The following is a 27,874-nucleotide window of genomic DNA, read 5'->3' on the forward strand; positions in this document are numbered from 1 at the left end:
AGAGACAGGGGCACGACAGAACAAAAAGTCCAGTGCAGGTACACAAGCACACAGAGCAATGCGTTATGGAAGATGTAGTCACATGCACATAACAGTGGAGCATTGACACCCAGCCAGTCTCAAATAGTATGTGCGCAACATGAAAGGTAAAATACAGATAGACAGGACCCATGCAACTTCAAACAGTGAATTTTAATGCATGTCAGATGCAAGTCAGGACAGAAAATTAATGTCTGCATTTATGTCCACAGCACCATCTGAAACACAGGGAATAGCCAGTGGAGGCGAGGAAGAATCCCCTGACGCAGAGGCAACAGGGCTAGAGGAGTAGGAGGGAATGGAGGAGGGCAGCCCAGTAATCCATCAGAAACGCAGCAGGAGGCATGCAGTGCCACAATTGCCCCCGCTGGAGGATGAAGCCCAGGACATTGATGGCGATGTCCAACCAGTCCCTGGACCGTCAGAGCCACGACACCGTGCTCGAGCACGTGCAGATACAAACCCACCAATTCCATCCAGGCGCAGGGCAATTGCATCCACCAGTTCAGCAGACCTGGGAGAGGACACAGTCTTCAGACTGCTGGAGGGGCAAATGTTGGAGGTCCAGCACCTGCAGGTGAGAAATATCAGGGCAGTTCAGAGACAAATCAGGGCTGGCTTCATGGGTATGACGGGTGCCCTGGAGGCACTCTGCGCTGAACTAAGGACGGATCGTGCTGCTAGGCGCAGGGAGATGCAGCGCCTAGACCTCTACACCAGGGTGGTCAACCGCCTCACCTCAGCAACCAATGTGATGTCAAGGCGCAGCATCAGTATGCAGCGTGAGGCACACAACAGCCAGGACGTGGCACGTGTCCTCGTACAGGTGACATGTGCTTTGGATGAGCTGCGAGCAGCTCGCACGACTGGCCCAGGAGCCCTCACTCCAACAGACGAGGACACACAATCTACAAGCAGCAGCATTACACCCCCACCGCCCCCGGATAGGCGCCATAGTGTGCGTAACAGAAGGGCTTCTGGGACAGGTGAAGAGGGAACTATGCACCCACAGCCAGGGGCCACGGCCGACAGCGCCGCAGTTGAGGTGCACAGTCTTGTACAAGGAGATGGGTGAATCAACCCAGTGCACACGGACACTTGGGCCAGATTGTTCCTTCGCACTGCGATCTGAACATGTGCTGCTAATTGGTCATAACATTGTGTGCTACACAGGCTGTGTGACGATATTAATCCTGCAATTAAGGAAATTAAACACAGTCTCCTAATTGATGTATCGCATTGTGTCATATTTTCTTACCTAGAAATAGTTCTGTGTGACCTCTTCACGCCTCTGGCACCCAGCAGCTTCACCAATTGCACCGGCTGGCATGCGTCCTTGCGCTGGGTCCTCCTCATCTGATGAATCAGATTCACTGAGCTCCACTGGTGTGCCTTTCCTGGTGGCGATGTTATGCAGCATGGCACATGCTACCACTATCTTGCAGCAGGTCTGGGGGATGTTTTGGAGTGCCCCTCCACTCTTATGTAGGCATCTGAATGTGCTCTTGAGAATCCCGAAGGTACGTTCGATGGTACCTCTAGTTGCTACGTGGGCACTGTTGTACCTCCGCTCAGCAGCGTTGGCAGGATTCAGGCACGGCGTCAGTTTGAGTTCCCGAACCGCACTGTCACCTGTGGGGTGGGAGAAATATGGTTAAACACTGTACTGGCAATGCTGTCCTTTGCTAGTCTGTCCTTTGTACACATGCAATTACCTAGTAGGTATCCCTCACCAAACTCCCCATTTGTGAGTCGGTGGTGTATCCCACTGTGGCGGAAGATGAATGCGTCATGCGTGCTGCCTGGGTATTTAGCAACGATGTCGGTGATAATGTGTTTGGCATTACACACCACCTGTATGTTCAGGGAATGGTATGATTTCCGATTCCTGAATACATACTCGTCCTGGGAGGGGGGGATATGGCGACATGTGTCCCATCTATGCATCCAATGACGTGGGGAAACTGGGCAATTTGGTAGAAGTCCTGCTTCGTCTGGTCTAGTGCCTGTGGTGTGCTGGGGAAGTATATGTGGAGAGGCAGCCTCTGTACCAGGGTATCAAGGAACGCGTGGAAAAAGCGCAACAATGCACTGTGGGAGACCCCTCCTGCTGAGGCTATCACCCCCTGGAAGCTACCTGATGCCAAGAGGTGCAGTGAGCACAGGACCTGGATGTGGGTGGGGATGGTGTGTGTCCTGCATGTGGGGTGTTCAAGAAAAGGTTTGAGCTCATCAATTAAATCCAGGATGCTCTCCTCATCCAGCCTGTAGTTTGTATGGATCTCCTCCTCAGTCCGCTGGAACAGGGTTATGCGCACTCTAAAGATCTTTTCCTGGCATCTCCTTCTCTGTGCAGCAGCTCTGAGTCTCAGCCTCCTGGCTATCACGTACAGCCCAGCCATTCTGGAAGACATCTGTTGCATTATGGGCTACCTTAAATAGTTTGCACCTGGTTACCACCTGCTCATACTTGGTGCTAATAGCGATTCTCTAAATAGCGCATTTCATCAAATCGCTAATTGCGATTTTTTTCTTACATTCCGTTTTGCGAATTCGCTAAATGCGAGGTCAACAATTGCGATTTTTCGCTATTGTGAGTCACATTTTGCGAATTCGCATAAAAATCGCTAATGTGTGGGAATCGCAAAATAGCTAATCTCAGATTTAGCGATTAGCAATTTTGCGTACAGAATGTGTCTCCTACATAGGGAAGCAGTGTTTTGCGATTGCGAAACTGCTTCATACATATGACCCTCAATCTATATGATCGAGAGTACTTCCTTTGACGCCAACAATCAGATTCTGGTGACCCTCGACATAGCGGCATTGTACGAACATCCCTCAGGATGATACAATCAAGGTCATTAATGAGATTTTAGCCAGTGAGGACCTTGGAGGTGCAAATAAAGAGTTCATAATGGACTGTATCACTTTGGTACTCAAAAACAATATGTTTTTATTCAAGGAAGATTTATACCTCCAGTGCAAGGGGACCAGCATGGGAGCCACCTGTGCCCCATGTTTGGCATGTCTGTATGTTGGGAACTTTGAGAACAGGCATATCTTCAATGAAGTGGCGCCTTTCTTTGAGAACATCCTTGTAAGGCGTCACTTCATTGACGACATCTTTATTATCTGGGAAGGGGATTGTTGGAAAATGAGGCAGCATCTGTGAGGCCTGCACAAATAACATGACGACATTTGTCCTTCACTGGGAACCTAACACCCAATTGTAGAGCCTGACTCTCAGAGGGTAGCGTTGCAGAGCAGACAGAGGCTTACTCAAGGGAGGTGGTGTGGGCTAGTAATCGCCATTTGCAGGTGCGCAAAAATGACACTCAATAATTGATTGTCCAGTCTGTACTTTGTTTTATAAAAGTAAGAGTACATTTATTAAACACACACACTACTCAATACTATGCACCAATTTACAAATATACATAAGTGGTTGGAATTACTTTGTGACATTGCATAACATCTCCACCCCTCCCGCAGGGGGGTTGGGGTCTAGTACCACCACTCCCATGTATGCATATCATCTTGCCCCAAATGAAGTTGGTTGAACATAGCCTGGGGCGAGGGCCCGGTGCACTAGCACCATCCCAGTGGCGACCCCTCCCCCCCATTATCTCAACAAGCATTTAAAATAGGTAACCCTGCCTTAGTGACATATAACCCTGACTGAGCATGTCCTACTGACCATAAAGTATGCACCTCTATAACTTAAGGGTAGCAGTCTGGGGTCTTCACCTAAGTGCAGCAGCAAGAATACATGTTTAAGCACACTTTAGAATGACAGTACAATACAGTTGTGAATCATTAGAATGCATTGCAATGACAACCCCTAAAGGCATCACAGATGAAATCACAGGATTATGCATATCCAGCCAGACACCCTAGCAGAAAAGTCTGGCAACATAACCCCACTTGGCTTATGACATCACCTTACACCAGCACATCACATTAAACAAATGAACTTCAGTCGCTCTAAAAGAATAACCATTATTAAATGCATTTCGGTGCAATTACACCACTTCACCTCGAGGGGATGCCCTTCTCCAGACATCCACAACTCAGCCCTTCACTCCATGATGCACTTCGTAGTACACCATCAGCTGTAGAACATAAGTTCCAGCTCAGAAGGTGTTAAATGCTGGCTGAGTCCTTGCAGGGTTATTCTTTCAGATGCCCCGTGAAACTTATGGGTGGACTGTTCTTCTCTATGCTGGGGGAGACAGCGTTGCTCCTGCACCCCCCCTGCACCACTTTTCACACATGAGGGTGACCCCCTCCTCTGGGGGCCACAAGGCACCAAAAAAGATGTTCTCCCCATGCCTTGCAAGGCATTATGGGGCGCTTCAGGCTCCTTCTTATGCATAATAGATGAGCGGCTCTCCAGCTGTACCGGGAAGAGCCGCGCTGGTGGTGCCGGCGGCTTCACCGCATCTTCCCCCTTCGGGGGGGGGCCCGGTCCCACCCGGACCCCCAGGTGATGGTAGGCGGCTCAGGGAGCCCCGCGGCCGCTCCTTCGGGTTCCCTTGCACCTCCCTCTTCATGTTCGGGGTCCCAGTCCCACCCGGTACCCCCGCATGCCTCCGTGATGGAGGACAGTACGGGGAGCCCACCCCGGCTGCCCCCGCCGGCTCCACCCTGCCAGCACCTTTGCGTGCTGCCGCAGGAGCCGGCATGACTCTTCTCGTCTGCCTGCGGGCAGACACGCAGCGTCTGCTCTGGAGCGGTTCTTTGGGGGGAGTGCGACAGAACTTTCCCCTACCTCCTCCACTCTCGGGCCAGGGGATGGGGTCCCGGGCCCCCGAACATCTTCGGTGGGGGTGACAGTGCTCCCCCTCATTCCGCATAGGCGGGGGCCAGGGTGGGATCCTGGCACCCCGCCTAGGGCCACCTTCACGGGGCACTCCGTCTTCATTTTTGGGCGGGTCCAGGGCGGGCTCCTGGCACCCCACGGGGGTACCTTCACGGGGTGCGCAACGGCGTGCTCTGACTTTCCTTCCTTGGGGGCATCCCCGGGACCTGACCCACCCCGGGGGCAGTTTCAAGACCGGCGGCAGAGACCCACGTGCTTCGTCGTCAGCCCCATCAAAGATCTACGGTTGCGTACCGTCTGGGGGCATATCACAGCCCCCAGGGGTCCGATCTGCTCCATTTTCGCATCCGCTTGCTCCTGGTGGTGCCCCCCCCAGCCACTGGGAGCACTATCCTTTGCCCTCTGGGTCTCCAAGAGGGTGCATTATGCAGGGAGACGTCTTCACTGGCTCCCTGTGCCAGCCTTTCACCTGGCTCTCCTCCTGGGCATCTCTTATCCCTGCGCAGGGGCCCCTGCTTCTGCGCACCGGTCCTGTACCCTTCTTCTGGTGCTGATAGGGTCCTGGGGGCAGTCAGGGGTCTCACCTTCCAACTGCTCATTGCACCAGGCTCCAGCACCTTCAGCCTCAGCAGACCACACCCCAGAGAGAGCTTCTCTTTCTGTGCAAGCACTTTTTAAAAGTTGAGTAGGGGGCTGGCAGGAAGTCTCTGTTGGTCCTATCAAACAGCGACACATCACTTCCCTGCCCCTGCTCCCTCCTTCTTGTCCAGCCTCTGGGTTTGTTCAAAATGGAGTCGTCCAGGGTCTCTGGCGACATGTCTCTGAAGCCCCTTCCCCCCACGCTGCCTTCCCTCCTTGGTGCAGCTTGGTGCCTGGCACCCAGTGACAGCTGCTAATGGATGAGCCTGTAGCCCCACCCATCTTCTCTTCGTGGAGAGGAGGCCCTAGCTTGTGGAAGAAAGGTTATCAATCCATCCAGCTGAGGTCAGCCCTCAGCCTGGGTCTGGTCATGCTGGCTCAGAGAAATATGACAATTCTGGTGACCCAAAAGCAGTACAAATATGACTTTGGACTCTGCAGAATACTTCTTTTCACATCCGCTACAGTGAACTTAAGTGCGTGTCTGGAATCTGTAGGCCTAATGGAAGTTAATCTAGCCCATGGGCTCCACATTTCCACAGGGGAATAATGAAGTAAAAAAACAGTAAGACACACTGACTTTCCCTGGCATGTTTCTTTCCAGTGTATAAAGCCTATTCCATGTCACCACCCAATACTGCATATGTCCTGTCACACCATTAACTTTGTAGCTGCTCCTGGACTGCGCACGCTAGGAATCTCCCCTGTGCAGCCCTTACACGTGTGCACACACATGTACACATGTGTCTGCATGTAACCAGCCCGGTGTCCCTTACTCCAGCTGCTGCGCAGTGGCCTGGTCAAGCTAGGGGGACACCAGTAACATCCCCATGCAGTCTCTTACATCCTGAGTTCACTGTGGGTAAAAGCTCAACAATTAGGTGCTCAAAAAGCAAAAAATTCGGGCGGCCCATATTGTCAGAACCAACTTCTAACAGGGATGAATTGATTTTAGTACAATTTTTGGAATGGTTAAATCTTGGTGACGCAAACCTTAAATTCATGGCTGATTATAATAATAGCTCAGTCAATTTCTTAGACATCACAATCAAGAATAGAGAGGGTACATTGGAAGTGGAACCAAGCCCATCGATAAAAACACACTGCTTCACTATAGGAGCTATCATCCACAATCCCAAAGAGATAACATCCCATTCGGACAGTTCCTCCATCTCAGGAGGAACTGTTCAACACTGGATGATTTCTATAAACACTCTGAGTCCTTAAAAAGCAAATGATCGGATAGGGGATCAGATTACTAGAGCATAGGTCAGCCTTGAAAACAAATAATCCCAACGCTCCGTTAATAGATCATTATAATGTGTTGAGGCATAAACATACTGAATTTGACTGGTTCATAATAGAGAAAATAACATTAACCAGGAGAGGAGGCAATTCAGAAATGAAGAGAACAAACAGGGAACAATGGTGTGAGACCGGCCTCACGGCGTATGCCCTCCCAATCATCCAGCCAACCTGCAACCACCCCAAGACACGGCATCTCCGACTCCGGCCGCCCCAGCCACACAGACCCGAGGGCCGGCCAGAGCCCCCGACAGACTCGACACCCTACCACGCATGTCCGACCGAGGGAGCGGGAACCCCCGAGCCAGACCAAGAGGCGCCAGCCCAGTCACACCTCGGATCGCCTTCCCCCGGGAGGACTCGATCGGCCACCAGGCCCCTGGGGAGCAGGCGCCTCGCCTGCCGAGCGTCTGGGGTCCCTCCCAGACCCACCTGAAAAGACCAAAGAAACGAGCGGCAGGAAATCCCGCCGAACCCCCTCAGTCACCAAAGGCCCCTCTCTGCGAGGACTCCGGACTTCAAAGGGCAGGGGGAGTATAATAAGGGGTGCCGGAGGGACGAATGGCAGAGAAGACCTGGAACCATCGAAGCCTGCTGACGCTGTCGCGGCTCCCGAATACCGAACCACCTGGGCCTGCTGAGTGACTCGCGGCCCCCAGCCATTGAACCATCTGAGCCCTGCTGACGCGGTCGCGGCTCCCGAACTCCGAACCACCTGTGCCTGCTGAGTGACTCGCGGCCTCCGACCCTCGAACCACCTGAGCCCTGCTGACGAGGTCGCGGCTCCCGAACTCCGACTACCTGTGCCTGCTGAGTGACTCGCGGCTCTCCCCTCGAGGAAGAATTGGCAAGAGATCGCCAAGAGAAACAACACCCTCCAGCTCGAGGATTGTGAGCTATCCGCAGGGTCCTTTGCAGAGACACTACATTCAAAGACTGTCCCGCTACCCCCCATTCCCTTACCACCGATTTGTAGTCTCTTGTGCCGCTGATGTACTACTTATAACTTGGATCATAAGGATCCCTTGAAACCTTCAAAAAAGAACCTATCGTCCTACGAAGAATACGTGTGGTGTCACTCTGTTCGTAGTGTAAGCTCAGGGAGTGCGCGCCTGGTTTGGCCTACTTAGGAGAGGTGGGTCAAAGGGGTGGGCAAGACGTGTATCGAACCCCCCCCTCCGGCGAACGCCTTTCCAACATTTGGTGGCAGACGACGGGATCCGAGCCGACACCGAAAGAGAGCGTGCAGTGAACGACTGACGCACTACCAAACAGAGATGGAAGGAGAAACCTCCCTGGGTGCCGCAGGTACCGAAATGAGCTCGACGTTCAGAGAGGATCAATTGGACTATTATACGCATAGAGAATTAAAACAATTTTGCAAAGACCTTGGAATCGCTACCACCGGATTAAGCACAAAGGAAGACTTCCAGAAAGTATTGAAGACCTGGGTCGAGACGGGGGCGCCCCCGACACAAACAGAAGGAGACTCTGCCCATGAACCACGAAGCATCCCGGTGAGAAACAGCGGGCCAGAGGGGAACCTATCCCCCGAGGAACTAGCAGACCGAGAGAGAGGCCGCAACCCCGAACTTGAACTGGCCAAGCTGAAAATCGAGGGAGAAATAAAACTGGCCGAGAAAAAGTTAGCAGTCGAGCAGTTACGGCTACAAGGGGAACTCGAGGAAAAGAGACGCCAAAGAGAGCACGACGAAAAGAAACTCCAGCTGGAACATGAACGCAGCCTAAAAGAGATCGAGTTGAGGGCTAAAAGCGAAGAGTCACGACCCTCCGGGAATCTACCATCCGCTCCCACCGTGGAAGCCAAAGTCCACATCCCCAAGGATGTGGTAAAGGAGTATTACAAAAACGACGATATCCAGCAGTGGTTTAAGGCCTACGAAGTCGCCATGACCTCTCACCGAGTCCCGCAGAAGGATTGGGGGGCTGGGCTATGGGGCCGGTTCTTAAGCGAAGGAAGAGATACCCTGCTGGATCTGCCCTCCACGGTCATGAACTCCTACAGCCACATGAAAGAAGCCCTCGTGGGCCGGTATGGGCTCACCCCCGAAATGTACCGGCAACGGTTCCGAGATTGCAAAAAGATACCGGGCACCACATGGGTAGAATACGTGAACTTTTACAGCCGGGCCTTGGACGGGTGGATCAAGGGCAGCAAGGTCTCCACCTTCAAAGAGCTGTTTGATCTGATCGCCTGGGAACATTTAGCGGCCAATTGCTTTGTAGAACTGCGCCAACATCTCCTGGACAGTAAACTCACCGACCCTCGAAAGCTGGCCGCCGAGGCTGACCGTTGGGTGAACACCCGGGCCACCCGAGGCCCCGTGGGAGACTACGGTCGCCACAGTCAAGGACCCCCCCGCCAGAGGGGCGGAGGAAACCACGGCCGACCGAGAGACTTCCAAGGGGGGCCCCCGCACAGCCCTCCCAGCAGCCCACCAGCGGCAGGTCCAGCCCCGTCCCCAGCCAGCACCGGAGCCCCGGGGCGGCTAGGGCCACGAACCAGGATTACCTGCTTCCGCTGCCAACAGCCCGGACACTACGCCAATGACCCCCAGTTTCCCCAGTATCAACGAACCGCAACGACCAACCCCCCGGCCCGGCAGATGGCCTCCGTGGCCCTAAGGGAAGAGATAGAGGACTCCGAAGAGTGGGAACCAGCTGCCATGGCCCTGGTCTCCCTTGGGGATCGAGAAATGGTGCCCGGGACACCCTTGCCCGCCAACACGAAGAAGTACCGACAGCAGGTGACCATCAACGGCCACCGAGTCGAGGGCCTCCGCGATACCGGGGCAAGTGTCACCGCGGTCCACCGCAACCTAATCTCTGAAGCCCAAATCCTACCCGGTGCCCTCTGTCTGGTCATATCCTCCGACAATTCCGAGAGCCTCTGCCAGATGGCTCTGGTGCCTTTCGAGTGGGGAGGAGTCTCCGGAGAATTGAATGTAGCCGTCAGAACATCACAGCCCGTAGACTGCCTCCTGGGCAACGACCTTGAGAGTTCCCCGTGGGGGCAAGTAGAACGAAGAGCCCATCTCGAGATGATGGGCCTACCCGAATGGGTCTGTGCCACCACGCGCTCCATGACCGCGCGATTGCCTCTCTCCGAGGGCGGTGAGGCCCTCCCACTGAACACTGTCCCCGAGAAACGGGACACCCTACCAGAAACAGACAACCCTCCTCCGGAAGGAAAAGAGGACACTAACCCGGGAGAAGGGCCGTAACCTTCCGCCCCTGAGGCACTGACTGAGCTCGGAGAACTGCCCGAAATGGCCCAGTGGCGCTGTGAGGGAGGTCCCTCCCGTGAAGAGTTCTGCCAGGAACAGGCCACCTGCCCTTCCCTCGTGGGACTCCGACAACAAGCCGAAGCCCAGACCGCCGGTGACTGGTCCGGAACCCACTGGGTCTATTGGGACAATGGCCTCCTATACAGCGAACAAAAGTCAGCCGAGCTAGGCGCAGCCCGAGTACTGGTAGTACCCCTGCGCTTCCGAAGTCTCCTCCTGGGCCTGGCCCACGATGTACCCTTGGCAGGACACTTAGGCCAAGACAAAACATATCAGCGATTAGTTACCCACTTCTATTGGCCCAAGATGCGAGCAAATGTAGAAGTCCACTGTAAATCCTGCCTCACGTGCCAGGGCAGTGGGAAAAGTGGCGGAAAGCGCAAGGCTCCATTACAACCCTTTCCCGTTGTGAGTACCCCGTTTGAGCGGGTTGGCATCGACATCGTGGGACCCCTGGATCCGAAGACCGCCCAGGGCCACAGATTCATCCTTGTCCTGGTGGACCATGCCACCCGCTACCCCGAGGCCATTCCCCTCCGCACCGTGACGGCTCCCGTGGTGGGCCGGGCTCTCATGGGGATCTTCTCCCGTGTCGGATTCCCTCGCAAGGTTGTGAGTGATCGCGGCACTAACTTCATATCCCGCTACATGAAGTCCCTGTGGCAGCAGTGCGGAGTAACATATAAGTTCACGACCCCCTACTACCCCCAGGGCAACGGCCTGGTGGAACGCTTCAACCGAACCCTGAAGGGGATGATCCTGGGCCTCGAGGAGCCCCTGCGCCGAAGATGGGACGTCCTCCTCCCTTGCCTCCTGTTCGCGTACCGGGAGGTTCCCCCAAAGTCCCCGGGGTTCAGCCCATTCGAACTACTATAAGGACACCCCGTCCGGGGGCCCCTGAGCCTGGTCAAAGAGGGCTGGGAGACAAGCCCTCGGGGGACCCCCCCTGATGTGTTCCGCTACATCCTGGCGCTCCGCAACCAGACCCGGAAGTTCAGAGAACTCGCAGAGGCTAACCTCGAGGCCAGCCAAGAAGAAATGAAGCGCTGGTATGACCAGAACGCAACTCTGGTCGAGTTCCAGCCGGGCCAGCAGGTTTGGGTCATGGCCCCGGTGAAACCCTGCGCCCTACAAGACAAATGGACTGGCCCCTTCAAGGTGATCGAGCGGAAGAGTCAGGTCACGTACCTGATCGATGTGCAGTCCCCGTGGAACCCCCTCCGGGTTCTCCACGTGAACCGTCTCAAGCCCCACTTTGTGAGAACGGAGTTGAGTTTGCTCCTGGCCACCGACGATGGGGCGGAAGAAGACACTGAACCCCTGCCCGACCCCCCGTGCGCCACAGAACTGGATGGTTCCATGGAGGGAGTGAAACTGTCGACCACCCTCACTCCCCAACAGTCCGACGACTGTCGCCAGCTGCTCAGACAATTCGCAGACCTCTTCTCCCTCATCCCAAGGGTCACCGACTGGTGTGTCCACGACGTGGACACCGGCGACAGCCCACCTGTAAGACACCGAGCCTACCAGGGTGCCTGACCGGGTCCGCACCTGCATCAAGACCGAAGTACAGAAGATGTTGACCCTTGGAGTGATCGAACCCTCCGATAGCCCCTGGGCCAGCCCGGTAGTCCTGGTCCCGAAAGCGGCCGCCCCTGGGGTCGCCCCCGAACTAAGATTCTGTGTGGACTACCGGGGGCTCAATGTGGTCACCCGAGCGGACGCTCATCCTATCCCCCGCGCCGACGAGCTCATCGACCGCCTTGGGGCCGCTCGTTTCCTCAGCACCTTCGACCTGACCTGCGGTTACTGGCAGATTGCGCTCACGGAGGGAGCAAAAGAACGCTCCGCCTTCTCCACACCCGATGGACACTACCGCTTCAGGGTCATGCCGTTCGGGATGAAAAATGCCCCGGCCACCTTCCAACGGTTGGTAAACAAGGTCCTGGCCGGACTCGAGGAGTTCAGCGCAGCGTACCTTGACGACATAGCCGTATTCAGCTCTCAATGACACGAGCATCTCCAGCACCTCCGGCAAGTACTGCTGGCCGTGCGCCAAGCCGGCCTAACAGTGAAGGCCAGCAAATGTCAGCTCGGGCAAGGCTCCGTGGTCTATCTGGGGCATCAGGTGGGCAGCGGGCAGGTCGCCCCCCTCCAACCAAAGATCGACGCCATCAAGTCCTGGGAGCCCCCCGCCACTCAGACGGAAGTCCGGGCCTTCCTGGGCCTCACAGGATACTACCGGAGGTTCATTAAAAACTATGGTAGCCTCGCAGGGCCCCTCACGGAGTTGACCTCCAAAAAGCTCCCGAAGAAGGTGCAGTGGACCCCCCCGTGCCAGCAAGCGTTCGACGCCTTGAAAACCGCCATGTGCACCGCCCCAGTACTCAAGGCCCCCGACTACTCCCAAGAGTTTGTGGTCCAGACCGACGCATCCGAACACGGCAGTTCAACGACAAGGGCATAGATCAGCCCATAGCCTTCATCAGCCGAAGGCTGCTGCCTCGAGAACAGCGTTGGAGTACCATAGAACGAGAGACCTTCGCTGTAGTCTGGGCCCTCAAGAAACTACGGCCCTTCTTGTTCGGAACCCACTTCCGAGTGCAGACGGACCACCGGCCCTTGCGGTGGCTGATGCAGATGAGGGGGGAGAACCCCAAGCTATTACGATGGTCAATCTCCCTCCAAGGGATGGACTTCACTGTCGAGCATCGCCCCGGGACGGATCATGCCAACGCCGACGGCCTGTCCCGGTTCTTCCGCTCCGGCGAGGAGAACCCCCCAGTGGATGGGTATTTCTCCACGCCTTTCAGCTGGGGGGGACGCGTGTGAGACCGGCCTCACGGCGTATGCCCTCCCGATCATCCAGGCAACCTGCAACCACCCCAAGACACGGCATCTCCGACTCCGGCCGCCCCAGCCACACAGACCCGAGGGCCGGCCAGAGCCCCCGACAGACTCGACACCCTACCACGCATGTCCGACCGAGGGAGCGGGAACCCCCGAGCCAGACCAAGTGGCGCCAGCCCAGTCACACCTCGGATCGCCTTCCCCCGGGAGGACTCGATCGGCCACCAGGCCCCTGGGGAGCAGGCGCCTCACCTGCCGAGCGTCTGGGGTCCCTCCCAGACCCACCTGAAAAGACCAAAGAAACGAGCGGCAGGAAATCCCGCCGAACCCCCTCAGTCACCAAAGGCCCCTCTCTGCGAGGACTCCGGACTTCAAAGGGCAGGGGGAGTATAATAAGGGGTGCCGGAGGGACGAATGGCAGAGAAGACCTGGAACCATCGAAGCCTGCTGACGCTGTCGCGGCTCCCGAATACCGAACCACCTGGGCCTGCTGAGTGACTCGCGGCCCCCAGCCATTGAACCATCTGAGCCCTGCTGACGCGGTCGCGGCTCCCGAACTCCGAACCACCTGTGCCTGCTGAGTGACTCGCGGCCTCCGACCCTCGAACCACCTGAGCCCTGCTGACGAGGTCGCGGCTCCCGAACTCCGACTACCTGTGCCTGCTGAGTGACTCGCGGCTCTCCCCTCGAGGAAGAATTGGCAAGAGATCGCCAAGAGAAACAACACCCTCCAGCTCGAGGATTGTGAGCTATCCGCAGGGTCCTTTGCAGAGACACTACATTCAAAGACTGTCCCGCTACCCCCCATTCCCTTACCACCGATTTGTAGTCTCTTGTGCCGCTGATGTACTACTTATAACTTGGATCATAAGGATCCCTTGAAACCTTCGATAAAGAACCTATCGTCCTACGAAGAATACGTGTGGTGTCACTCTGTTCGTAGTGTAAGCTCAGGGAGTGCGCGCCTGGTTCGGCCTACTTAGGAGAGGTGGGTCAAAGGGGTGGGCAAGACGTGTATCGAACCCCCCCCTCCGGCGAACGCCTTTCCAACAAATGGTATATTTCCACTTTGAATACCAAGGAAGACTGGATGAAACTTGCTTCCTAAACATATTTGAGAGGGCTGTAATTAGGAACCAGGAGAAAATTGTTTTTTTGACAAATCCTAATGTAATTTATTGTCTCTAATATTTCCCTTGATGAGATACCATGAAAGTAATCCAAATGGTACAGTTTAGAAAATACGGATTAGAGACTTTTTTATATCTCTAATGAGGACATGATAAATTAACAACACCAATCTGTATAGTGTATAAACAGGTATCTACACCTCACCGTCACCGTATAGGAGAGTGGTAATTGAAATATGGCACTCTCCATCTGAAAATGACAGTAACGCAAATTGAGCAGGTAGGAGTGGTTATCGGTGTTTCAAACATAAGAGAATACAAACGGAGAAGCTAAGAATAGTATAAGATGAATAGTGTCCTTTCAGTAAGGAGTATGTAGAACTCATAAATAGAGAGTCAAAATAGAGTGCAGGGTAATCCAATAAATGCATAACTATTAGTAGGAATACAAATATGGCGCTGTCCGTGTTCAATCATGCTTGCGACGTCATTGGAACGCTCCCCGATGGATATACGAAAGTTTCAATTAGGAACTTCAATATGGCGTCACGTACGTGTGTACGCAACGTAGGCGTCGGAAGGACGCAAAATTTAGGAGACAAAATAGAGGCTCTTCGACGGCTTATTCATTCACAAAGCATTACGAGAGCAGACATCGGGAGAAGCGGAGTCCGTTAGAATCAAAAGGTGAGTGCAGTAAGAACCGTGAGGGTGGATTCTTACCCTCTTTCGCACTGGCACTTAGAATCGGGAGCCCGCATAGATGCTCATGCTTTCTAATAGATAGAACAATCGATATCTCGTAATCCTATAAATAGGCACAGGGAAATATAATGTGGCCGATAAGGTTTGCAGATAATGGCAGCAGGCTAAAAACCTCCAGGTATCTCTCTAGTAAAACCGGTAGGGACGCCCTGTGCGGTTTCATCATCCAATTGCCAAATGTCTTTCAATAACAACATCACCAAATGAGGACGGTACATTGTGAGATAGCTAGAGGAACGTTTTTGTATGAAGGGACATAAATAAAAATAAATATACTCGCAATTATACACTCTCTCTTACTGTGATATATATCTTGTTATGTGCAGCTAAGTATACGTGATCCGGGTGCCAATAATACAGGGGATACAAAGGCCTGCTATTCACATCATATGAGGTGAGGTTTATGTTTAGCACGCGTAATAATGAGTGCTTGAGTGTCTCTATATGAATTCTAACTTACTGGATATATTTTAAATCCTAGTGACCGAGATGTGTTCCGGTTCTTACTAAATATTAAAAACATAGGGTTTTGTGATTATATGTTGAAACTTTACTTATTATATAGGGACGAGAGGAATTGAATCCTCATTGAACCCCCGATATACATCAAAAAAGATTACCTTGAACTCAACCAACTTTTGCTAAAGGTAATTAGAGTTGGTCTTTATCATAAACAACTCAGTAAATAGTGGTACATCACAACATGATATGCCTTCAAATGATGGGTGCCTTTTATCATTGTAGTTATCTTTGGAGCAACATCGATTTACTCCATTTGATCTGGAGATATAACCACCTGAGTGCAGTTACCGGTGAGTGGAAATAGTGAATAGAGATGAAGTTGGTCGGATGACGAGTGTTATTGAATAAATGGTCCGTGAGGAGAATGATGTGGTCCGTTGCAGATGGTCTCCCGTTGGGGTATGATTGGAGCACTTATAGGCCTAAATTTGTGTAATCTGTTTACATGTATGTAATGCATTATTGTAGTGAACAGGAAAATATGAGTTTGCTTATGACAATCCATTTCTTAAGTGATATGTATATATATATATATATATATTGTTTTTATATAGGTGTAATTATTGATCAATAGGAGATCCGTTGTGTAAGGAGAAAAAAGCTTTGTCCTGAAGAAGGTGGTCCCATTGTACTGATACTACCGAAATGCGTTGTTTCTTGGTGTTAAATTTGGCAAAGTCAGCAATTAACCTGAGACAGGGAATGTACACCTATGCTTTGTGCTGTCTATAATGTGTCCAAATTAACACGTATAAGACAAATTTAATTGTCTATATGAATTCTCCTTCTTAGTTATAAGGGGGAAAAAATTATCTAGGATTTAATGTGTTTTAAAGTTTTTATGAAATTATCCATGAAAATATAACATTTGTATATATCTTTTGTATTGATTAAAAGCATTTTTGATATACATATCTACGTGTGTGAATATAAGTGCTTTAAACATCCTGAGTGGAAAGCAGAGTGCGTCTAGTATGAATGTGGTCATAAATCTAGTTTAATTCATCTCTGGTAGTTCTCACCAAAGGGACACTTATTTTTAACCTTTAAGTTTCCTGGAGATACAAGAAGGACCTTTGTTATGCAAGGCCTTGTGTATGATGCAGCAAACTTTAACTTTAACCCGTTTGCGGATGGGCAGCCAGTGTCGATGTTGAAGCAAGGGAAGGGAGGGAGTTCTCTTCAGGGCATTCATAACAAGACGTGCAGCCATGTTTTGGACCACCTGCAATCTGCTTACCGAGGAATCCTTAGCAGAGATCAGGAGAGCATTGCAGTAGTCCAACCGGCTCATAACCATGGTCTGAACAAGGGTTTTGCAAGTAGAGTCCGGAAGAAGCGGGAAGACTCGTCGTAACAATCCCAGCACATAAAAGCAACCGCTGGCATTGTAGGCAGCGTGCTCCTTCAATGACAAAGCGCGATTAAGGCGAATGCCCAGGTTTTTAACAAGAGCCTTCGGGGCAGGAGGAGAACAGAGGGCTGCCGGCCACCAATCAGGTGATCACAGCAAAGGAGCCTCACCGAAGAGCATAATCTCCGTCTTCTCGGCATTAAGTTGGACAAAATTGCTTTTCATCCAATTTGCGGTAGCTGTCATACCTGCAGAGAAAGAGGACTGAGCCATCAAGAAGGATTTGTTGAGCGAAAAAAGAAGCTGGGTGTCGTCAGTATTGTAAATCAGCGGGAAGCCACAGGATCTAAGAAGATTGGCCAAGGGAGCGATGTGGATATTAAACAAAGTGGGGCTCAAACATGAGCCCTGGGGAACTCCCTTGGTCAATTCCAGAGGCTTTGATCGAAAAGGACCCAGATTGACAGTCTAGGAGCGGGAGGACAGAAAACTCTTTTTTTTTTTTTTTATTGAGCAGAGAAAGGAAGATACATTATACATGGTTTCAAGCATTGCATTTTAAATAGCAACGAAATATATGCAAAACAGGAGAAAAAGGAAAAGAAGATTAATTCTATTATATCATACAATGCATCGATATTCAAATACAGTGCAAACTATAGAGCCACTCCATTCATCTTTTCAAATCTCAGAATAAAGTGCAAATGCAGTAGCAGCAAATCATGACTTCATAAATTAAAGTACGAATGCAATGAAGATTAATTCCACCTAAAGTGCAAATGCAATATCAACGCAAAATTCTATCAATGAAAAGAGACATATTTGGGTCCTATAGTGTAAAGAGTAAAACGATTAAAGTGCAAGAGCAGATGACAATCAATAAATACATTATAGATTCACCTCAAGGGAATGCAAGACATGGCTTCATGGAATAAAGTGCAACTGATAATGCTCAAGAAGATTAATTCCACATAAAGTGCAGATGGAATATCAATAAGTAATTCTATCAATGAAAAAAGCCATACCTAGGTCCTATAGTGCAAAGAGTGAGATAGTTAAAGTGCAAATGCAACTGACAATCAATAAATACATTATAGATTCCCCGTAAGGGAATACAACCTTTTTCCCCCCCATGGCTCACTCCCGAGCAAACTACAACGCACAATCTGAATCAACATGTCAAGGCATACAAGTCTAAGCAATTATACATAGTCGTAGATAGTTTGACCCTTTTTTTTTTTTTTTTTTTTTCTTTCTCTTTAAAAAAGTTATCGAGAACCAGTAGATCCGAAGCTATCCTTAATTACGAGTAGTTCTCTAAACGCCTTCCAATTTTTATCAAATTTCGTTATTCCCCCAACTCTCCTAGCATAGGCCTCTTCAAATTTAAAGGTCCTTTTCATTTTATTGAACCAAGCTAGATGATTTGGTATCTCCTTTGATTTCCAATTTTGAAGTATCAGAGAGCGGGCCACCATACAGGAGATTGCTATAAGAGCTTTATCCGCGCTGGATAAAGTAGCTTCCTCCCTCACACCCCCAAATAGTGCGATTTCAGCTTGAGGAGAAAAACACTTACCCAAGGCAGTACCCAAATCGCTAAAGATATATCCCCAAAACTGGTTCAATAGGGGACAAGAGTAAAAAATATGATGCCAGCCACCTTCATCCTCCTGCTAACACCGAAAACACCTATTTGGAGATTCGGGGAATTTTTTCTGTATTCTGGAGGGTGTCCAATAAACAAGCCACCTTGAGAAAAAGGACATTCTTTTAAAGTTGGCAGCACGTAGGGATCTATAGCCCAAGAGACAGATTTTCTCCACTCCTGGAGATTAATCCTACAGCCCGTCTCCCGAGCTATTTTTTCCAAATGGTTTAATACAGCTTTGTCCTGGGCCTGATTCCTCAATAAAGAGTACCACTTACCCATCCCACTACAGTTAGAGGCATATAAATCAATCATGATTTTTTGTGGAGTATTTAAAATGCCCGCCGTATTAGATATAACATGGACTATCCGAAGATACTCAAGAAACGTGGGTTTTCTGTGGCCTTCAACTCTTGAGGTGATTTCCTGCCAGGACAACACTCTATTTTGAACAATAAAGTGCTTGAGTAAAAAGAAACCAGATTCCTCCCATATATCAATATGTCTAGATTGAAGGTGCAAACTGATGTTATTACACTCCCTCAATGTAACATATTGAAAGCCAGAAGAGCTAGCTTTCTTGAAAGCTGCCTGCAGCCTAAAAGATAAATCTCGAAGAGACTTATAGCGGGTCCTTTTAGGTAATTTAGATGTTTTTAGAAAAAAAGAAGAAGATTGAACTCCTGCTTCTAAGATCATTATATCCAAAAAAAATTACGCTTGTAAAATAATGTATCGACCACAAAATTTAACAAAGCAGCCTCGTAATAGATTCGTACCTGCGGGAGCGCTAGCCCCCCTTGGATTATGAGAAGTTGCAGAATAGCGAATTGAACTCTGGGGGCTTTTTTCGCCCAGATAAATTCCCTAAACAAGATATCTAATTCATTAAAATATACTTTTTTTTTTTTTTTTTTAAAGACCTTTATTGAACCAAGAAAAAAAAAAAAAACACAGTTTGACACAGCTGTCTTCCGCCTACAACCCCGTTGGGCCGGCAGCAGCATAGGAACATCATGAAGTTACACATTGTGCAAATTTAACACTGCATGCCACCTACAACCCATCAGGGCCGGCCGCGTACAAAAAAACATATATGTCAGGTAACTCCCGGCAACCCGAGAAGCAGTCAAAAAACAATTATGGCATCTCAGTATTAAAGGACAAAATAAATAGTAGGGAAGCAATAAGAAGGTGGGAGGCTAGCATATGTTTCACACCGCACAACCCTCACCAGCACGCATTCAAAGAGGACCCCCCCGACAGGCGTCATTAAAATATACTTGATTGATACGTATAGGGACATTTAAAAATAAAAATGTTAAAAGGGGAAGGATAGACATCTTGATCATAGAGACTCTCCCTATAATGGTAAGAGGGAGGACAGACCATTGTTCTAATAGACTTTTTATCTTCTGCTTAGTCCTCAGATAATTCAATTCAAATAATTTATGATACTGATTCATAACATAGATACCCAAATATCTTATGGGAACTAGTTTCTTAGCTTGAGCCCTGAACTTGACAGGAAACAAGTTAGGGTCCGAATTAAAAACGAGTATCTCAGGTTTTTTTTCCATTTATTTTGTAGCCACCGATCTGTTGGAACCGAGAAAATTCAGAAAAAACTCGATCTAGATTCTCTTTCTCCGGGGTTAGATATAAAATAATGTCATCAGCAAATAGCTTAACTTTTGACATAGCAGGTATTGGAGGAATAATAGCAGCATTATTTCGAATTTTTAAAACCAGAGGTTCGATAAAAACAGTAGGGGGGACAGTGGGCATCCCAGCCTCTTTCCCCGTTTTATTGCCACCTCCCCTATCTGTTCTTGATTAATGACCACCTTGGCACTCGCGTTATGATATATATTTCGAAGCATATTAATTACTTGTTGTGGAACGCCAAAGTGATCTAAAGTAAGAAATAATGTTTGCAAATTCACGAGGTCAAAAGGCTTTTTCAGCGTCGACCATTATAACTGCCGCTGGGATTTTGTTGGTGCTAAAAAAGTCTAGGGCGTGTATTAAAAATTGCGTGTTCATAGCCATAGATCGACCTGCGATAAATCCTGTTTGATCCCTGTGAATTATTTCTTGAGCCATAGGGAGAAAACGCAAGGCCCACAGCTTCATCAGAATCTTATAATCGGAGTTAAGTAGGCTTATTGGTCTGAACGAATTGACATCTTCCGGGTTTTTATCTTTTTTTACAAATGATATTATAATGGACTCTTTAAACTCGCTTGGTACCGTTCCACCCTTTCTAATATTGTTAAAAAGTCTCTTTAATGGGGGTGCCAGTTCTTTCATAAAAACCTTATAAAATTCCAGAGGAAACCCATCCTGACCACACGCCTTACCCCCAGCCTTTGATTTAATTGCTTTTATTATTTCTACCTCCCCTATATCTGCATCCAACTCTCTAACTTTATTCTCCGGAAGCCTGGGAGCATCTATATCTGAGAGATAGATCCGGATTTGTTCATTACTAGTGGGATATTCTGCTGAGTACAGCTGGCCATAATGTTGAAGAAATATCCGTGCAATATTATCTCTATCCACTGTAACATCATCAGAGGCCGGATCCTTAAGAGAGAGAATCAAGGCGGATTATGTTTTTTTTCTCGTGGAGCTAGCTAGTAGCTTTCCAATCAGCTGGCTCTCCTCATAAAGTTTTTGTTGTAAGATTTTAGAATTAGAAATTTCCTCTAGGATAAAAAATTCCCTTAATTCCGAACTAGCCTCATTATAATAGTTAGCCTGAAGCTGAATCATTAAGGCATATTCTTGATTAACCTTATTCTGTAGGTCTGCTATTTTCAGTCTCAGTGTTTTCGACTGGCTGGCCGTCATAGCTATTATTTGGCCCCGAGCTGCAGCCTTGAAGCCGCCCCAGATGGCAAATGGGGCAGCAGTATTATCATTGAGCATAAAATATTGCTGGATCCATTCTCTAAACCCCAAAATCCATTCTGTGTTCTGGAGGAGAAGGCAATCCATCTGCCATCTGGGTCGTTGCCTAAGCCCCTGCCCCAAGACTACAGATATCCCAACAAATGCATGGTCTGAAAAGGGATTAGCACGGATCGATGCGTTCGGGACTTGTAGCGACCTAGATATTAAAAAATAATCTATCCGGGAGGCTGAGTGGAACCGGTGAGAGTAGAAAGTAAAAAAGACTGTATCTTGGAGGAGTTGCCGCCAAGAGTCTACCAACAAAAATTCCTCTTGAATTGCTCTCATTATTTTTTTTGTATTTGGTTTTATTTATTTCTTGTTTTTATTAGTAGTATCCTTCCTTGTGTCTAAGATAAAGTTGAAGTCTCCTCCAAAAATAGTTTGACCGGGAGAGACAATCAGCATTTCATATATCTGGTTCAGGGGTATAACATTATCAGTAATTGGGCCATAATAGTTTATAAAGCTTAGCCTTATACCCTTGACTACAGTTGTTACCCAAATCCATCTCCCGAGAGTGTCTCTATGAACCTGCAAAAACTCCCAATCTATTTTGCTAGAAAAATAAATTGCAACCCCTCTCATTGCTACCCCGGCCGAGGCAAAGAAAGCTTTAGAGAATTTTTTGGGGATATATAAATTTGGGGAATTCGTTTTTAAATGTGTTTCCTGCAGGAAAAGAACATGAGGATCCAATGAGGAAGCCCATCTAATAAGTGCGCCATACTTCTTTTTATTCAGTAGACCATTAGTATTTAACGACAAAATCTGTAGTCTAGTGCTTGCCATGTCTAATCACTGGAAATAGCATTTCATAAACCTTTTTCTCTGCTCTTTTTTTCTCTGTGATAACCCTTCCCCTAACCCCCAAAACCCTTAACACCCACCCCCCCTTGGAAATGTGAACCCCCCTCTCCTGCGACCACGCTATCCACATCCCCCCCCCCCCCATCATCTATCCTGGGTGGCATGTTGAGCACCCTGTGTAGCGGCCAAAATGGGCCGGCCCCTCCCCTAATAGGAGAAAAAAGACAAAAAGCGAAAAGCAATAAAAATCAATAAAGAAAAAAAGAAACTTCTATACAAAAAAACAAAGAGAAAAATAAATTAGCCCATTTACAGAATCTTTACTCAACAGACCTAAGAATTTCACCACTATGATTCTGTAGAGGGTCTAGAAAGCTCTTTCAAAAATATCTGGGCCTCCTCTAGGTCTGAAAACGTAAAGAACTTCCCCTTCACCAGGACCCATAGCTTGGACTGTTGGGCAATCGAACTCTGGGCACCATGCGCCTTGAATAAATGCAACATCTTAACAAACTCCTTTCTTCTACGAGCTGCCACCGCAGTCATATCAGAGAAGATTCGACACTTCTGAGTCTCGTTAATTTGAAAACTGCCGTTGGTGAATAGCTTTCGACAGAATTTTCTCTTTTATTCTATAGTCGGCAAAGTTGAGGAGAATCGTCCGCGGGAATGGAGAGTTAGGGAAGGGCTGAGCGGGAACACGATGTGCCCTGGTAATGGAAAGATCCCCCTCGTGTTCCGGCATAACTTGCTGCTTTATAAATGAGTTGACCCAATGGAGAGTTTGAGAACCCTCAATCCCTTCAGGTACCCCTACAATCCGGAGATTGGATCTCCTAGAGTGACTCTCTAATTCTTCGACTTTACTCTCGAGATATCTTCTCTTTTTAACAGCCTCCCTAGACTCTAACAAAACAGAGCTCATTTGATCCTCGATTGTGGATATTCTAGTCTCAGCTTCAGTGACTCTGAAAGGGAGACCATTGATCGCATACTCGATCTTGTCCAACCGTTGATTTAGGATGCTGATCTCGGTTTGTTGCATTTTCTTCATGTCTCTTATTTCTCCCAGGATCAAATTCAACATATCCCTGATATCTACTTGGAATGTTCCAGGTTTTTCACTACTAAGATGGGCTAGCAGAGATGGTGACAAGGCCTGGAGGGGCTGAATAGTTATTCCTGGTGTCACAAGATCCCCTTGCGCCACAGAGCCATCAGCTAGTTTCGCTAGACCCGTGTTGAATGTGGCAGAAAGGTCCAACAACACGAGAATCGTAGACTGACCCCCATCTAGGGTCATCCTGATGTTATCTGTGACTTCTAACAGGGCAGACTCCATGCTGTATTTGGGCCTGAATCCAGATTGAGAGAAATCCAGGCTACCTGTGGTCTTGACATGGTTCAACAGCTGATTCCCATGTTCAGCACAATTTATCTTCAAGTCACATTCATCCATCCACCCACACACTCTCATTCCCCTACTGAACCAACCACTCCCATCCACACACACACAGATTCTGCCATTCACCAACTCACTCATACTCATTCACACAATAAATTATACATTCTCATCTAACTACCCTCCCACTCCTTCACATAATTCACATTTCCTCACCCACTCACTGTTGCATTTTTAGTTATTGAAATATGGCATTGAAGGCAGCAGGTTGCATTTCAGTCAAATCATGGTGTTTTAAAAAGCTTTGCTCTACCCCCCCTATCATTCCCAGAGACATCCATGTAGTTTTTCACTCAACTACTCACTTAAGATCATTTGTGTCTTTACCTACTCACATTCAACAATTTATGCACTTTCACCCACCTTACATAATTTACCTAACTACTCTTATTCACTCCTCTGCATCAAGCTTCCCACTGTCAATCAACCAATTCAGATAGCCAGTCGTCACTTTTATATATCCACTCGGTTAACCCTCACATTCAAAGACTCGCCCAATTACACAAAACACTAAACATCAGTCAGTGTGTAACGAGCAGTGTCAGTAATATATAACTGCACTTAGCAGCTTTGTGTAGGAAAGTCATCCTTTTTGCCCTGATCACCCCCATTGTTTGATTGATACTGGTGGTTACTGACTCTAAATGTGCCCTGGGCTCTGCTAGCTAGGCCCAGGGCCAGAGCTCAGTTTAAAAAGTGTGTGGTAATTGATGTAATTAAAATTGCGTCAGACAACCTACCTGCAAGCCCCTAGTATATGGTAGGGCATTTATGTTTAGAGACCCCAGAGGACTTAATGCACTTAAGTATGTACTGCTGTGGTGCTACATACACAATGAGAACAGTGGCAGGGTATAAGATGCTGCACCAATTACTTGTGTTCTTGTACAATATCTAATACATATTAGTTATTTCAACCAGTAGTGGTCCAACAAATGCCCACCTCCCGAAACCAGCCACCAATTTGGTTTCAAATATAAAACAGATATACAGAAAGAAGGGAGAGGCAATGCTATAATGACCAAAGAGTAGTTGTCCTCGTACTGTACGCCGGACCTGTGTATGGAAGAGGAGTCTCCACGCTGAATAGGGGTAGCGATTGAGCGCCGCCATTACTGTCTATTACTCGAGGTCCTTGGACTGGACATGGGTGTGAACTCAACACATAGAAGGACAACTTTTTGATTTTGAAAGATTGGGCGATTGAGCGCATTCACTTATTGGTGTGGTAGTAGGACCCGCTGAATTGGAAATAGGAACGTGGACCAGGATACGTACCTACAGTAACTCTGAAACTAAATTATAAAAGTGTATATCCTAATATTTGAAAGTGTCTAGAATGAGTATCGGGAAACACCGAGCCGAAGACTCTGCGAAACATTATAGTTGCCCGAAGAAGCCTGAAAGGGTGAAACACATTGGCTGTTTTGCTGCTATACATACAAAACTGAAATAAAAAAAGGCTAAGAACATTTCCGGCTACAGAAATCATTTATTCTGTCATCGTCTGTGATGAATGAAAGAGATTAACTCTTTGGTCATTATAGCATTGCCTCTCCCTTCTTTCTGTATATATGTTCTGCTGTGGTGTCTGGTGTGTTTTTAAAACTAACCCTACTTTTTGTCCAAATTCGAATTTGGAATTAAAAGTACTTCGAAAGTGTAAAACTACGTTTTTATTATATATTAGGCACCCCTACGGTCTGCCCTAGGTCCCCCAAGGGTAGGGTGCCTTTTCATAAAAAGCAGGTATATTATAAAAGATGTTTTATATGCCCTGGTTAGAGAAAAACAGCCAAAGTCATTTTCTCGATTGTAGTGCTTCTAGCTCCATAGGCTGACATGTGAAAGCTTTATTTAAATTTAATAAAGTCTAACTTTTGCCAGGAATGAGCTAGCAGCATAATTCAAAGTATCAATATAATAGTTGCAATGAATCCGACAACTTGCTATGGTCGGATTTATCATAACTATTGCAGGAAAAGAGATTTAGAATTTAATTTCCATAAGTCACCTAAAGTAGCCCTGTAGCAGTCTCTTCTGATTGGCCAACCTTTAAAAGCCTGAGCAAAGCTGCTCCCTGATTAGGTGTGAAGAGGGCTGGGGCTGAAACGATACAGACATTTGGTGGGAGGAGATTCGGTTCTTGGATAAGCCATGGACAGGAAGGGGGCGGGGGAGATAAACTGCTCTTTAAAAGGAGAAGCACAGATGTCACAGGATCCATGCCAGCCCCCACTTCCATGATCCCCAGCTCGATGGGAGCCCCTTTAATTAGATTAGGAGAGACGTTGGAATGGGAGTGTAGGGAAAAGTTAGCCACACATGTGGGTTGAGTTAACCAGACCTTAACTCCAAGGAGAGATTATCCCCAATTCGATTTTTGGTGACAAGTGCATTCTGGGACAAAAATATGCCAACCTTATCAGGAAGTTGTCATGGCAGCGGGTGGCAACTTGAACCTGATTGGTTGGAGTGCCCCCTGCCTTGCCAGCCATCCCAGAATATAGAATAAATATGGGAGTGCTACAAGAGCACCTCATATCCCTGCCTGTAAACATTTGGAGAAGGAGGAATGCCCTGCTGGACCCTTGGACTGCACGAGAGAGGACTCCACTCAGAATAACTGCACCTTCTGCACTCTAAAGGCTCCACAACAGAAGGCCTTTGCCTGTCTTGAAAGATAAGGAGCGGACTCCCTGAGCAGCAATAGGTAGAAAAGTGTTGGAAGAAGCCACCTGCAACATCCACTTCAAGGACAACTCCAGCTGACCAGCTTCACCTAGGTTTTACTTGGCTTAGCCAGGTGCATAGTGGGAGTTTTATTTTATAGTTGGAGTTCCAGACCCCAAAATGCAAATCTTTTGAGCCTTTGGCTGGTGTTGTGAACTCTTTCTGACCCTCAAGGATCCTTTCAGAACAGGATCTGTACGTTTGGGAACTTTTTGCCTGCTTTTATGAAAAAGCTCCATAAGAAGACAGCATTAACGACGAGAGTCAAGCCGGCGAAGTCTAACCGTGACTCGGCCTCACTGCGCGCGTTTGTCCCGTTGAAAGCTCTGGGGCACCTCACCATTGATGGCAAAGACCTCCAGGGCTCACCGAGTCATCGCGCTGCAGCAGGCAGGCATCGTCGAATTGAAATCTGGATAAGAGGACCCGTTCGCTCAACGATAAGAGGAAAGCTCCAGAAAAGTGATTACGTGCAAGGGTAAAAGCATGACGGGGCCCAACCACCCAAAGTATCCCACCCGTACTCCCTTGTGGTCAGCCTGAAACTTTGACTTTATCCCGGTCCAGCATGATCAGATAGCTGTGGTTGCCTCTTTACCCTTTTAGGGGCTAGAAAGCACGTTTTCATATTTAAACCTTCCAAATGCTTATATTCGGTTCCCTACTGTGGATTTTGGTCGTTTTGGTGTCATTTTTAAGACAAAAATATTCTCAAATGTTAGGAATTGATGTTGGATTTTTATTGTGTTGTGTCTGTTACTTAAATTACTGTTGTGGTGATGTTAAACCCTTTACACATCCGTCTTCTAAGTGAACCGTGCCTGCTCATTGGCCAAGCTACCAAGGGTTGAGCAAGGCTTAATTTATTGAGTCTTGACAGGACCTTACTTGTGATTGAGGTGGTATTGTCAGCTGTAGGTACCTATCTGTACCTGCAAATAAACCACCGCCCAGCACTTTGTTAGCCTCCCTGTAGATGTCCACTGTCGCAACAATAAGCACATACAATCTGCAAGGGAGATACAACAGCCATAAATAGTTGGTGCTGCAGAGGAGACAGCGCAGCATTTAGGAAGGGAAAGAAAAAGAGAGGAGAGTGAGCAGATTTTTACTTTTTTCTCCCAACTTCTGCCGCTTTTTGAGGCAGTCACTGACCTGGTCATCTTGCTTGCAAATGTCTGACTCATCAGGATGGAATCGAGGCTTCAAATACCTGCGGCGCTCAGCGTGAAGGGGCTTTTCCTGGCCATGAATGCCCTAAACAAAACGGGACCCGACACCGCAGAGTGACGGGATAGGTTTTTCTGTGTCATCTTTCTCTTGCTTCCTTAACCCTTTCCCACCTTGTCACAGACAGGGATGCGATCAGTGGAGCTTGCTGGCCCCACTTCCCCTTGTGGTGAGATGTTACAGAGTGGGATGAGCTGTGCAAACTTGTGCAACCCGGGCGTGGAAGCAAAACACCTGAGGCTGTTTTTAATCGCGCACCTGAAGAGGGTGGAGACATCATAGCAACGTCCGGG

At 48.6% G+C, this 27,874-nt stretch overlaps 1 protein-coding gene and 1 long non-coding RNA gene across 2 annotated transcripts in view; one reads left to right on the forward strand and one right to left on the reverse strand.

Moving 5' to 3' along the window:
* Nucleotides 1-179: 179 nt before the first annotated feature.
* LOC146868827 (uncharacterized) lies at nt 180-27,775 on the reverse strand. The gene is made up of 3 exons (XR_014965084.1): nt 27,507-27,775; nt 1,298-1,671; nt 180-610 (listed from the first exon to the last, which is right to left on the reverse strand). It is a non-coding gene; the product is annotated as an uncharacterized LOC146868827 (long non-coding RNA).
* LOC146868828 (uncharacterized) overlaps nt 14,734-27,874 on the forward strand; it is a 225,722-nt gene continuing 212,581 nt past the window's right edge. Inside the window, exons 1-2 of the mRNA XM_085613851.1 lie at nt 14,734-14,783; nt 15,606-15,673. The gene's annotated coding sequence lies outside the window, so the exon portion shown is untranslated. The remainder of the gene's footprint in view (nt 14,784-15,605; nt 15,674-27,874) is intronic.

The sequence above is a fragment of the Triturus cristatus genome, chromosome 1_2 (assembly GCF_964204655.1).
Source record: "Triturus cristatus chromosome 1_2, aTriCri1.1, whole genome shotgun sequence".
NCBI classification, from domain to species: domain Eukaryota; kingdom Metazoa; phylum Chordata; class Amphibia; order Caudata; family Salamandridae; genus Triturus; species Triturus cristatus.